Here is a 12,347-nt window from a genome sequence, read left to right on the forward strand (position 1 = left end):
CCTGTTTCCAACCTCTGCTGCTGGACTGTGGAAATTTGCCACAGGCATGAGGAAGCACACAGAATAGCCAATGAGCTAATTCTAATAATGAATGCAGTTTGGGAGTTATTGCTGAACAGAGTAAAACGACTTTGACACTAAATGTTTTCAGAGCTTAAAATCAGAGAGAGAGAGAAAAATACAGAATGAGACAACATTGTTATTGCTCTGAACACCAAGGCAGCAAAGGCATACATTTATTTATTTCAATTTACTTACGGTACTCATAAGTTAGAAAACTAAAAAATGTAGGGATACAGTAAATTTTCTGGGAAAATTTCACAAGGGTAATATTTTTCAGACGTAAAAAGGGTCACTGAGTCCAGTGTGTCCGACACTGAGATTAAGCAGTGTTCGCCATCATCATGCTTTGTATCAAATAGTGTTGGAAATATCGTCTGTGTTTTTTGGAGAATTGATTTATGTCAACAATAAAAAAGTCTCGACGTAGGTTTCTTTTTGATGCAGTAGTTCATACTGTGGCAGTAGAGGCACCTTGTTATGATGACTTCCTGTTTATTGTACCATCCATTACCAACCTGCTCACATGAGGTTAGCCTTCACTACACACCATTTATATTTGGTCTGTTTTGTTCCACTGCAGTACTTTTGTTGGCTGGGAGACAGATTTATTTTTACCAGTTGAACAGTGCTGCTTCAGTGACGGCCGAAAAGCTCAGCAACCAGATATTGAAGCCAAATCTTACCAGCATTATTCTCCTGTCATCAAAGCCGGTAAACGGAGCTGCAGAAGTGTAGATGAAGGTGTATGGAATGCATGTTGTTGATAGAATGGATCCTTGAGGGCTTTACATGAAATGTTGTGCTTTGCTTGTGGCAATGCAATGAAGAGTGCTTTTTATGATGTCAGCTTAAGGTTTATCTAAAAGGAAGCTGAAGTGACTCACGCACACCTCCAGCTCTAATGTGACTCATGTTGGTCTGCAGATAGAAGCACAAACTGAGTCCAAATGTATCTCCTGGGCAGCAGCCATAAGGGCTGGTTGGAGAAAGAGGAATGTCTTCCTGTCCTTCCTTTTTCAGTGCAGTTGCAGCAGTAGCTCAGTCTGTGGGGAATTGGGTTGGGAACCTGAGCGTCCTCGGAGCAAGTCCCGGTACAGACGTATGGAAGTTGGTCCGATGGCTGAAGAGGTGTTTCCTGATCTTTTCCTGCAAGGCACCAAGCCGCCAGCTCTGAGCCGCTCCCTTTGGAGCAAGCCCTCTCTGACTTCTTTATTAATGCATGTCCATAAGTCCTGTTAGTGCATTTGGGTCTTTACATGTGAGTGTAAACCAGAATTTCCCCTCTGGGATTGACAAAAAAAATTGCTGCAGCTTGTAGCTCTTCTAACCTGAGCAAATGGAAACCTCCTTGACCTTCGTCCTCTGTAGATTTTGTATCCACCAAAATGTCTAATGTACATGTTTTTTACAATCGTGCAGAAAAACAAATATGATCATAAGATCATGGGCTGTCTTGCTGCTCTTCTCCTAGACTTTCTTAAATGCGCTGACATCACCCAGCGCTCCGGTTAAAATCCTGCTTAAGCCGATTTATTGACTTCTGTGTCGACAGGAATTTGATCCCAGAAGAGCTTTACTATGTTTTGTATCGACATGATTTTGTTTCCCTGCACTTCTTTCTTCTTCATGTGAAATAAATGTTAGGGTCTTTCAATCAAAAAAATGTTCTCCCTTACACAATCTTTCTATGATACACTCAACATTGTGCTCTTCAACAATCTTGGAAGGCGCTGCTGGGATTAGATGCTTTTACTGTCAGGGCGAGAAGGATGCTGGAGGTTATCGTTGTTGGAGGTGGAGAGGTCACAGGAGGGAAACCACCTCAAGGATACTGATCGCTGTGCTGATGGGGAAATCTAAATAATTACTGTGGGGGGTTTGAGATTTATGCTGTCAGGCAGGCTCCAAGTCGTCGTGCCTTTTCGCGGCTTTGCTGTCTGATTCAGGGCGCCGTTATCCCCGGCCTGAGTCTGCAGGTGTCGGTTTAAGGAAATGAAAAAGAGCTCAACCTCCTCCTGTAAAAAAAAAAAAGGAGAAGAAGAAAATCAGCAACAAATTTAAAATGCTAAACCGACATGCCTGCTCTTTGCTTTTTAATCCAAAGTGAACCAAATAAAGATTAGGTTGAAATGCCTCAGATTTGAGAAATTCTGAACAAATTAGCCCACATGGGATCACGCTGCTTAAAGTGATTTGCATTAAACTCTTTAGATTTAATGCAAATCAGTCAATTGCAAACTATTGAAATTGTTTTTTACTTTATCACAGAATTGTAATTGGATACTTAGATAATCAGTTTGACCAAGAAGTCTTGCTGTAGTTTGAGTTTAGTGAAGCATTTTAGTGTACTAAATGGAAATATGTTTTATGATAACAGTGTTTGTGCTGACTGTTTCAGTTTCCAGTCAATAGTTGATCCAATGCTCCCTTTGTGTTCTATTACATTACAGATACCCACACACTCATACTGCAGTCTATTCCCATTAGAGTCATGCTACTGAATATAAAATTGAGTAAATGTGCCTGCAAGGGAGTCAGAGTGAAAGAGAGAGAGAGAGTCCTTAATTTCCAATCTGCTACTTTCTGCTTGTAGTAATTGCAAAGTTTTGGATCAATGAGTACACTGGAGTCAACACCTCTGAGAGAGCAGCTTCTGTTCATGTGAACAAAAGTTTGAACGCAGATATATGTGTTGTCATAAAACCGAATAATTCATTAATTCACAAAATTAATTAAAAGAATGCAGTCTAGTAAATCCCAGAAGATTTCTTACACTGTGCAGGCATTCGTTTTCATATCAAAGGAAAGACTGCTTGTGGTCCACTGCTGGGCTGAAGAGGCTTAAACAATCTGACGTCCACTGCTCCATTTTTCTTTACATTCTTTATTTGATTCTATGTTTTACCTGTTTGAGTTTGAGATAATACTTTAAAAAAAAAAAAATACTTAAGTACTATGACACTGATGAGTGCAGGGGTCTGTCCCTGCTCCCACCTCAATACTTAACCAGGATTGGCTGGAATGCAGGAAATTTGTTACAAAGAAAAATCAAAAGGACATGCACACCCCCTAAGATCCAAAAAAAACACAAATAGGTAGAGAAGCCAAAAACCAGCCTGCATACCATGAATCTCTGGTTTAAAGGACTTATTGATAAGTGACATTTCGAGCCAACATGCTGTTCCTCTTGCCCTCGTCTGAGGACCAGCATGGAAAGGTCCACTGTTGATGTCAAGTGTGCAAGATACATTTCAAATGAGCAGCTCAGCTCCAGCACATTAAACATTAATTCTACTTCCCGTCTGCACTACTAGCAGCTGAAACTCAGCTGACAGCACATGTTCTGCCCTCAGTTTGTCAGCTCCAGAGCAGGTTTGCTTTTTTTTTTGTTCTATCTGGTCTTTCAGTGGAGCTCAGCCTGCCATCGGCTTATAAACACAGCATGTGCATTCAAAATGAGACAAAAAGTGCAAATCTCAATTTACTCCTTCATACATTTTCACTAACAAACAAGAGACTTTAAAGTTGTCTCATTGACAAGACACAAAAATATTCCATTAAAATGCTGCTGACGAATCACCAGTCATCCCCGTGAAGACGCTGGCTTTCAAATGTTGGTGACATTTTTGTTTGTTGGTTTATCTTTTTTGCTCATAACATGATATGGACACAGGAATATATTATACTCCCGTGTCCATCCCTAAAGATGATGATGAATTCACACCTACAACCTTTATCACTACATGAGCACTAAGGCCAAGCCAAGCCTGGAACATCGAACATCGAATGGACCGATTTGGACTTAACATTGAAGTTGTTGTATAGCTGGCCTACTATCCTCCCTACCTCTGCCCATGTGGTTTTTTTTATGTTGTTTTTTTCCTCGTGAGTAGACGCTGCCTCAGTCACTAAGAAAGTCTTTTGTCAAGTGTCATATCTCGTTCTTTCTACAATCATTCTCTCCTTAAAAGATCGTTGTTGACTCAGATTGTTTGCAAGGGCATCTAAAATCGATCACAGTGAGAACAACATCTCTTATTACTAATAACATTTCCACACTGTGACAGCAGTTTAAAAAACCTGATGAGGAACGCAAATACACACACACACACAAATAAACACACAAATACACATCTCAAGGTCTCCTTCATGTTTCAGCGACCACAGAAATTATGTGCTGATGACAGCTAAACAGATTGTGTAATTACTTTTGCCCTGCTGGCCCTGGCCTGCAACAGAGTCCATAAGTCCTGAAGCAGGTTATTACCTCCACAGGACGATAGTGTTTGTGTGGGCCACATTTACGATGTTATGCTGTGTAAATGTAATACCAGTGTCCAGGATAATATAGGGAAGCGGAGGTCGGGCTGGGTTAAAGAAATAACGCGGCTGATTAGAGAAACGAGCTGTTCGTTCTGCATTCTCACTGTTGACATTTCGGCTTTCTGTAAAAAAAAAAAAAAAAAAAGCACAATCCAGCCCAACCCTTCGAGAGAGCAGCGTGTTCAGACACCACTCACAGACACAAAAACAGCCTGTTCAAACCAGGGCTGAAGTAGAGGCGGTTACAGACACGATAAAATACAGGAGGAGAGAGTCGATTGTTTTGGACTTAATGAAACTTGTTGAAAAAGATTATAATATGTGACCTTTAAAAGCTTGCAGGCACATTTGATGTCTTTTTTTTCTCTGAGGACTTTTGACATCTCCAATTTTTGAATTTATGTTGATCATCATTTCCTGCTGAAAAAATGAACCAGTAGGGGCTCGGACAAGGTGGTAAATGAAATCCATGTCATGTTTGAATAACACACTCGTTTTTATGTTTCATAGATGCAGAGCGAAGGTTAAAGAAATCTTAATCAATGGGTCATGGGGCTGCAATTTTTTCTGCTTAACTGTGAGGAAAATGTCAGCTAATTAAACTCAGACCCTTTAATGAAACATCAGCACTGGTTACAGAGCAGATTAAGAAGTACTCTTCTGGTATTTAATCATTTCTGTGCGAGTACCTGGAACAGAAAGACTTCACAGGAGCCGAGTGCAACTAGGTGAACAACTTTGGAAAAATGTTTTCCTTTGTGTCATATTTAAAATGATGTATTTGTGAAAAAATGAGTAAGGGGTATTTTTAGTGTATTAAAACTTATATTTTGTGTATAATGTTGTGCCTTGCAGTTACCAAGTACATCTTAAAAGTCAACCATTCAGAAACTTATCGTGACTATTCTCTGTAAACTTTATTTTGAAGGGGACCTTGAGAGTTGTTGTTGTCACTGAATGAACACATATTACCCCTCTGCTCTTCCCCTCCAATGTTCTTGCTCACTTTCCTCAATGTTCCAGTCACAGCCTCAAACTGTCTGTGCTTTAAGTCCCAAGGCGAAGGATTAGTCAGGTGAGGATTTGCCACAAGTAGACTTATTCCATGCATCAAATCGTGCTCACAAAGCATGCCGGTTTTCTCAGGGAGGCTCCTGGCAGTTTATTCAACGGGGGAACACATATGTTCTGTCTATACAGTTCTCTACAGACATGAACATCTGAGGAGACCTTTGAAGTGCCCTCACTCCTGGTGTCACTGGCACAACACGGGTGAACATTGTGAAGACATTTTTTATAAATTCAAGACAATATTAGAATGCAAATATGTAAATTCCAAAAGAATTAAAGGGACAGTTCTGTATTTTTTAAGTGGGGTTGCATGTGGAACTTGTCAATAATGAGTGTATGGAGATGGCAGTCAGCGTGGCCCCATGAAGGAGAAAGTGAAAACTCGGCTACAGCGAGGCAGACAAGGTTTTTGTTGCGTCATGGAATTTATCTAATTTTGAGGGAAAAACGACCTAAAAAACAGAGTTGAGCTAAATGTACGCCATATTGAAATCACAGTGCTTTACTTCTCCATTACCAAGCAACTTTTTCGCCTCCATGTGCAGCACATTGGTCTGCTGTTAAGGTCAATATATAGTGAAGAAACTTAACTATAATTTTATCAAGTAGGCTGAGTATTATGTTGAGAATTTTAATATTACTGCATCCTATGCTGAGATTACTTTCAGCAACAGTGTCGCTTTAAAGTAGATATCATTAGTGGAGATTGAAAGGGTGAATGAAAGATTTTCATTTATTTGTACAAACTTTATTCCCTCTCTGCATAAGTCAGTGTTTCAGTTGGGCCAACCCTGGTTATGCTGTCTTTTGCTCACTTCAAAAAGTGCATTGTCAAATTCAGACGACGCTCAAACAAATCGCCCTCCGTCTGAGTCAGCCAATAAACCTAGAGTATTCATAGTTGCAGTCTTATGAACTTGAGACTCACACTTTGTCACCCCAGACACTGGGTCTGTGTTAAGATGCTGTGGTGGGATAAAAGTGGGAGTATCTGAAAATGGGAACTTGAGCTTTAGCTCTGGCACACTGATTCAATAAATCTAGGCCTTGTATGGTTTTCATCTTCACTTAAGGGAACATTCTGCTTCTAAGTGACCATCCAGTTCATTCAAACAGGACTTTGTTTGCAGAAGTGTTTACACGGGGCAGCTGTGGCTGTGTAGGTCGAGGGTTCGATCCCCAGCACCTGCGAGCAACATGTCCGATGTGCCAAATTGCTCCTCGGGTTGCGTCGGGGTATGAATGTGCGTGAATGGAATTAGTTACTGGATGGGCCACAAATCCAGCCATCAGTGTGAATGGGTAGGTGTGATCTGTGGTGTAACAGTGCTTTGAGTAGTCAGAAGACTAAAACAGCGCTATACAAGCTCAAGGCCATTTACATGAAAAGGTGTTTGTTTCCTTGTCGGGCTAAATATGGATACACAAATACAAATTATTGAACAAATACTAAAATACTAATGTATGATCAAATTCTGCGATTACATCCTTGTAGCCGTTTATCTTTTTCCACTCAGTGTTCTCTGTTGAAGAAAAGGCATATAAAGAGCCTCATTTGGTGTTACTGTTCAGAATTTTTGTTGTTTCACCTGGGGGTTTATCACAGGCTGTGTTTACAGTATGGCTGTTGTTTGCCTGCCTGTGATCACTGAAATATCAACCACTGACAGTCTGCATCATTTTTTCCCCATCTTGTTACAGTCACTCTCTCGAGCCCCTTGCGCACATTCAATGCACTTCTGACAATATCCCATCAGCGTCTGGTCTGTGCGAAAGCAAGCGGCCACGTTATTCAGCCCAACTTTATGGGTGATATTTCCTGACCGATTTCCTGTCAAGTATATGAAATGTGTCACATCAACCACACCGTTCTAAGATCCAGCCTGACACAGTCTTCCTCTGGAGCTCATAATATTTGAAAGACGACGCTGGAAAAGTTTGGGACCTTAATGTTTTGAAATGTTCTAGAAAATGTCTGGAGTTTGTGTGTGAACGAGGCAAACAAGATGTATGCAATACTGGAGACTACAATGTGAGTCTAAAAATAAGGGATCGATCTGAGCCTCTTATTTAGATTTTTTTTAAAAGAAAGGTCTGCCGACATTTTGACATGAACTGTACTTTTATGTTTCAACACTTGACTTTTTTATGTTCCATTTTACCTTTGAACGGTGAGAGAAACGGCGGCTTAAAGAAAGATGGGCTGGCAAAGAGCCAGAGACTTTTAGACAACACATCGCAGGAGACTCGAGTGGGCCATCACAGCGCAGAATTAACAAGGTAAAAAGAAATAAGAGGAGAACTTTATCCATGTGATCTATAATACAGAAATACCTCTCGCATAGTAAAATCAATAAATAAATACATCTTTACTGACATCATGATAACTTTCTGTGCAGATGTTCCTTCTCCCCCCTCCTCTCATAGGAGTGAGAAAACGTTGAGGTTTGTGAGATTTCAAATGAATCTTTAATAATGTTTCTCGCAGTGACGTTTCATCTGCACTCAAGTTCAAGTGAAGTGTGATCACTCTATTTTCTCCCTGGGACCAAGCCCATCTAATAGGTCCCCCCCCCCCCTTATCATGTTGATGCACACTTTTATTTTTTATCTACTTTAGTTACAGCACCCAAGCAGAAAAAGAGTTCCCCCTTTTGGTCTCTTTTTGGTAGAGCCTGTTTGTAAGACGGACAGAGATCCTTTTCAGTCTCGGGGGACGTCCCTTAATTTGGAGCGCAGCATGCAAAAACAAAAAGCCACATGAATATTTATGTGTGATAATCACAGTGGACTATTATTATTCATTAGACCTGTCTTTGTGCACACAAAAACGAGGCTGAGCAAATGAAAGACGTTTCAAGCCTCATCCTTGCAACAAAAAAAACAATGAGAGGGATTCCTTATATTATCATGTTTTCTTCCTGTTTTAATTCACTTTTTTTATTTTTTTTAAAGATTTGTTGTTGGGCGTTTTATAGCCTTTATTATAGAGGAGGACAGTGGATAGGGTATGAAGGTGGGGAGAGACATGCGGGAGGGATCGCCACAGGCCGGACGCACGCAGTGCCACTGCGCCACCACGACGTCCTCTAATTCAGTTTTGAGAAATTCTGTGAAAGCTGAGAGCTGACGTTTGAGCACTTCTCAAACTCTTCAAATAATACAGTTCAATGTGAAAGATAAGCATGGATTCTCATTTGCATTATTTCCAAGCATGTATGGACACGTCCATGGAAAACAAAGAGACTTAGTTTTATGTTGTCTTTAAATTGTGCTTCTTTTCCTCTAAGGTGAACATTTTCATGTCTTTGCCTTAAAACAATCCACGTTCAGAATCTCCTCTGGCTTTCATCACTCTCTCTCTTTAGTTGTGCAATTGAAGGAGAAGTGTTATGATTTGGGTTTTTGTTAGTGTGTGCACTTTTGTTGTTTGCTTTCCCTGTTTGTCTTCTCCTCCTGTGTGCTCCCCTTCCCCTTGATTACAATTTGTTTCAGCTGCACAACCAGGTGTCACTCATTCCACGTCTCGTCAACTCCTCCTCTTAAGCCGGCTCTCCACATGCAGCCGGCGCCAGAGTATTGTCAACCCTCCGTGGTATCAAACCTCTAAATCAGGCTTCCTTGTACTTTGATGTTCCTCGTGATTTACGTGTACTTACCCTCTTCGTGTTCTCTCCTCGTCAGCTCCCAGTCCAGACCTACCTGCCCCTTCGTGTCCTGTCGTCTCATCGTGTTCACTTGGATTCCACCTCACGCGTGCTGGATTAGGGTTTTTTGAGAGTCACTTGGATTATTGTCTACACTACGCACCTGAGCTTGGACTCTTGCTCATTATTGTCACCAGTGTCACTTTCCCTATTTATAATAAATTATTGTTGTTACCTGATCCTTGGTCTCGCGCTTGGGTTCTATTCTGGTTCCGTAACAAGAAGAATACAATAGCTGCATCATCTTTGAAAAGTTGTGTAGATTTCACAGTGCTTCATAAATAACCGTCTATACTTTATTGATTCGTTAAACCTTGTTTTCCTCTTCAGACAATGTCTTTATCTCATCGGTGCTCTCCTAGTATGTGGTGAAGGGGCCTCTTAGTTCTTCTAGTGTTTTAAAATTAACTTCTTATAAATAAGAGCAGAGACTAGTCTACCCTCCCAGAACAGTTGGTTTTTTTCTGGACATCTAGAAGCTCAGCTGAGAACTGAATTGTTGTGTAACATCTAATAGATATTGACATTATATATATATATATATATATATATATATATATTATATATAGAATTTGGATCGAACTTTGTTATTTTATCTCTTGTGTAATATATTCTTGTCATCAGTTTGTATTGTATTCATTGTGTCTTTCATCTGTAGTAATACTGTTAGTAAGCTAGACACTTTTCTTCCTGTGTGTCGTAGACTTTAACAAGGTTGCTTCATTTACTTTTCTTTGTTTGCGTTCTCCAACACAACAACATTCAGTATCTCTTCGAGAAACCACAACAGCTACTGCACTGATACTGCTGTCGATTTTTGTGTGAGCTCTTTCTGACATCTAGTGGAGAAGAAGTTTATTGTTTGGATTTCTGTAGTGGGGAGTGTATATCTTACCAATAGAGCTGATAAATCCACGCCAGCTGAAACGTATGAATGTGCAGTAAACAACATTCTTTAGTTCTGTACGAAGAAGCATCATCCCCTGCTCTGTCGTCTATTTACAGTACACATACTGTATATGTTCATGCTTTTTATCATGCGTTTTTAGAGTCTCCAGATGAAACTTTTGTTTCTGCCTTCAAATGTTTTCAACATCAGAATTTGTAGCAAAAAATGCTTCCAACTCATAGAAGATTTTCTGGGATTAATTTTTTTATTCATGTCATTCTCAAAGATTTCACTCGAGGGAACATGGGCCCAGATCTGAGTACACTTGACCCCAAAGTTCGGTTCATTTGATCAGTGTGAACAAATTATTTATGGTAAGTATAACAGGTCAATCTTTTATTTCAGAAAAACAGCATTAATACTTACTTCTAAATGCAAGATATACAACTTAATGAACATTGGGGTAGATTAAATTAATCATTTTGACCTCTCTCTTCTCTGTGAGTTTATTTTTTTTATAATCTTGTTTGTCTGATTTGTCTTCTGAGTTTGACCTCAATAAAAATATATATCAACGATTACTGATGGTGTTTAAATTTAAATTTAACCATTTTCTAAATCCTCCATCACTTTTTAAAAATATTTTTCATTTTAAACCAAAAATGTCTGGGTTTTGTGAAAAGTTGCCAGAATTGTAAATTCTCAACTCAATTTTATTTATAAAGCACTTTAAACAGCCGTAGCTGTGACAAAGTACTGTACATACATGAAGAGCACAAAACATAAAACATAAGTAAAACACTAACAGGGTTAAAACAATAAAAACAATAAAACACTAAAACAAGAACGGAGTCTCATGCTGGGTTGAAAGCCAAAGAATAAAAATGTGTTTTAAGATGAGTTTTAAAAATGGACAGTGAGTCGGCGTGTCTTATGTGCAGTGGGAGATCGTTCCAGAGTTTGGGACCGGCAGGAGAGAAAGCTCGATCCCCTCTGAACTTCCGCTTAGACCTCGGTACCTCCAGGAGCAGCTGGTCAGCTGACCTGAGGCACCGGGCAGGAGTAAATCTACCGCTCATTTAAAAAAATATTTTTGGGTGACAGACGTGTAAAAAAAACAAATCAAAGTCATCATTCTTATGAGTGGAGTTTCTCTTTTGACCATTAATAATAAAGAGTCTGACCCCCAATACCTTTTGCAAAGTCAATTTCTTATTTTAGTTGCATATGAGATCATAAAGAATTGTTTGTTTTCTTTCTTATCACTTACGATACGCAGGATTTGGGTTACCACAGCTTTGATCAAAGTCCTCTTCTTCATGACTTATCTGCTCTATAAGACACGCGCGATTCACACAAAGCTCGACAGCCGCTCTTTACAGCAAAATGTTGAATAGCATTATGAGATCTGGTCGTAGCTTTGTGAGGGGCTTCAGTGAATATCAGAAAACAAATGATTGACAGGGGCAGATTTATTTAAGTTTTGGAAATCACTCAACAGTCACTGAACAGTCAACAGTGTCCGCTATGAGCTCTGTGGAGAATCATTAACAGGCTGCTGGAGGATTTCACTCTGGAAAGTAAACTTGTAAAATGATGTCTTCCTAACATCATATTGTGTTCTATAATTAACTAGTCTCAACAATCTCCTGATTTATATGGATAAATAGTTTAAACAACTGTATGTTGGATCACCACCAAAAACATAAACCTCTCAGACATTTCTGTGACCTTTGGATGCCGTTGTGTTGGAACTGTGCAAAAAGTCAAACCCATAGAAAAAAAATCACACATGCGTACAAACATCTCAGTGACCGCTGAATCCCTTTTAATATCGAGTTAATTTTATTAAGTTTCACTGCACATCCATCCTACTTATCTCAAAAAAGTGTTTTTCGTTTATTCTGAGAATGAAACCTTTTTTGCTGTTGAGCTTGATCAAAATTTAAGTTGTCTTAAAGTTGTTTGGATTTAAAAAAGAAAAAGAAAAAAGAATCAACTATTATTTTATGTTCTATGGTTTTATTTGAGCTGCCTGTGGTACTCAAGCTGAACATCCTGAAAAAGCTTATAATGTGAGAACGATGACTTCTCAGTGGATTCTCACTCTCTCCATGCAATGTGTTCATAACTGTATTGTACCTTAAAATACCATACAGTACAATACAGCATAATACAGTACTACACCATACAGTATACGAAATGGTACAATACAATGAAGTACAGTAAAGTACAGAACAATACCATACTATACTCTCCATCGTCCTTATAGATAATTTAGACTCTAGACTCAA

Source organism: Symphodus melops (assembly GCF_947650265.1).
Source record: "Symphodus melops genome assembly, chromosome: 9".
Lineage (NCBI taxonomy): Eukaryota > Metazoa > Chordata > Actinopteri > Labriformes > Labridae > Symphodus > Symphodus melops.